Raw genomic sequence first — 2,521 nt, forward strand, 5'->3', positions numbered from 1 at the left:
TTTCTTTCTTTCTTTCTTTCTTTCTTTCTTTCTTTCTTTCTTTCTTTCTTTCTTTCTTTCTTTCTTTCTTTCTTTCTTTTTCTCTTTCTTTCTTTTTTTAGCAACGGGAGTCTAGTTATGTTGCCCAGGTTGATCTTGAACTTCTGGCCTCAAGTGGTCTCCCAAAGCACTGGGATTTTAGGTGTGAGCCATTGCACCTCACCCCCCCTTTTTTTTAAACACACACAAAAAAATCTGCTCTCTCTTTGTGGACAGATACAATTAAAAACATTGGTTATAGGGCCGGGCATGGTGGATCACACCTGTAATAACAGCACTTTGGGAGACTGAGGTGGGTGGATCACCTGAGGTCAGGAGTTTGAGACCAGCCTGGCCAACATGGGAAAACAATATCTCTACTAAAAATTTATATATATATATATATATAGCAGGGCATGGTGGTGCACATGTGTAATCCTAGCTACTCAGGAGGCTGAGGCAAGAGAATTGCTTGAACCCAGGAGGTGGAGGCTGCAGTGAGCTGAGATCTCACCAGTATGGGTGACAGAGCAAGATTCTGTCTCAAAGAGAAAAAAAAAATTGGTTATATTACCAAGGCTTTCATCAAAATGCGTGGAATGCCTGACTTCAAGTGTTTTTAGCTTTACAGTGGGTAAAATAAAAACGGTCACTTTCTGGCAGGCCCAGGAGCCTTAAGAATGTAGGTGAAATCTAAAGTCGGCTTTGGTTTCACTTTCTATCCTCAAAAGGTTTTTAAATTTGAGATTCCTAAGTGATCAATGTATACAGAAAAGTTATGTTGCTAAAGAAAAGCTCTAATAGATCAGTTATTAGATTGTAGCTCTCTGCATTATTTCGAGTTCTTATTTTTTTTTTTCTTTTCTTTTCTTTTTTATTTTTTGAGACGGAGTTTCACTCTTGTTGCCCAGGCTGGAGTGCAATGGCGCAATCTTGGCTCATAGCAACCTCTGCCTCTCGGGTTCAAGCCATTCTCCTGCCTCGGCCTCCCGAGTAGCTGAGATTACAGGCATGTGCCACCACGCCCGGCTAATTTTTTTTTGGTATTTTTAGTAGAGATGGGGTTTCTCCATGTTGGTCAGGCTGGTCTCAAACTCTGGACCTCAAGTGATCTGCCTGCCTTGGCCTCCCAAAGTGCTGGGATTACAGGCGTGAGCTACGGCGCCTGGCCTGTTGTTGTTGTTTTTGAGACAGAGACTCACTCTGTCACCAGGCAGGAGTGCAGTGGTGGGATCTCGGCTCACTGCAACCTCCGCCTCCCGCGTTCAAGTGATTCTCCTGCCTCAGCCTCCCGAGTAGCTGGGACTACAGGCGCCCGCCACCACGCCCAGCTAATTTTTGTATTTTCCATAGAGACGATGTTTCACCATGTTGGCCAAGATGGTCTCGATCTCTTGACCTCGTGATCCAGCCGCCTCAGCCTCCCAAAGTGGTGGGATTATAGGTGTGAGCCACTGTGCCCAGCTAGACTAGACTAATCCTACTTTTCCCCATAAAATTACCAAAAACAGAAACTGCTGTGTTCCTGATGTCTCCAGATGAAAAGAGACAAACTCTGGAAAACATTTGAAGAGATTTATTCTGAGCCAAATAGGAGTGACCATGGCCCATGACATGGCCTCAGGAGGTCCTGAGTTGCCCAAGGTGGTCGGGGTGCCGCTTGGTTTTACAGATTTTGTAGAGACTCAGTCAAATACTTTTAAGAAATACATTGGTTTGGTCCAGAAAGCCAGGACAACTCGAAGCAGGGGCTTTCAGCTTATAGGTAGATTTAAACATTTTCTGGTTGACAATTGGTTGGATTTTCTAAAAACCTAGGATTGGCCGGGCGCAATAGCTCACAACTATAATCCCAGTACTTTGGGAGGCCGAGGCAGATGAATCACCTGGGATCAGGAGATCGAGACCAGCCTGGCCAACATGGTGAAACCTGGTCTCTACTAAAATAATAAAAAAAAAATTAGCTGGATGTGATGGCGGGTGCCTGTAACCCCAACTACTGGGTAGACTGAGACAGGAGAATTGCTTGAATCCGGGCAGCAGAGGTTACAGTGAGCTGAGAATGCACCATTGCACTCCAGCCTGGGCAACAGATCTAGATTCCACCTCAAAACAAAAGCAAACAAACAAACAAAAATGCACTGGATCAACAGAAAGGAATGTCTGGGTTAAGACAGAGGATTGTGGTGACCTAAGTTCTTATTTGCAGAGGAAGCTTTCAGGGACCAGACTTCAGAGAGACTAGGTTGTAACATGTTTCTTATGAGATTTAAGTCTGTGTTGATGTTGATGCTAGAGAGGTATCATTATACCTGATATATGTATGTCTGACCCATACATCCTGCCATGGCCTAAACCGTCTCTCAGGTTAATTTTAAAAGAGCCCTGGCTGAGGAGGAAGTCCATTCAGATGCTTAAGGGGAGGAGAGGTGCTTGGGATGCTATTTTTGGTTTACAAACACTATAAGATAAAACCGCAAATGGTTTTTTTTTTTTTTTTTTT

General features: G+C 44.0%; 1 pseudogene; it reads left to right on the forward strand.

The window, feature by feature from the left end:
* LOC105547752 overlaps positions 1 to 2,521 on the forward strand; it is a 10,528-nt pseudogene that overhangs the window by 799 nt on the left and 7,208 nt on the right.

The sequence above is a fragment of the Mandrillus leucophaeus genome, unplaced genomic scaffold, assembly GCF_000951045.1.
Source record: "Mandrillus leucophaeus isolate KB7577 unplaced genomic scaffold, Mleu.le_1.0 Scaffold395, whole genome shotgun sequence".
Classification (NCBI taxonomy): Eukaryota; Metazoa; Chordata; class Mammalia; order Primates; family Cercopithecidae; genus Mandrillus; species Mandrillus leucophaeus.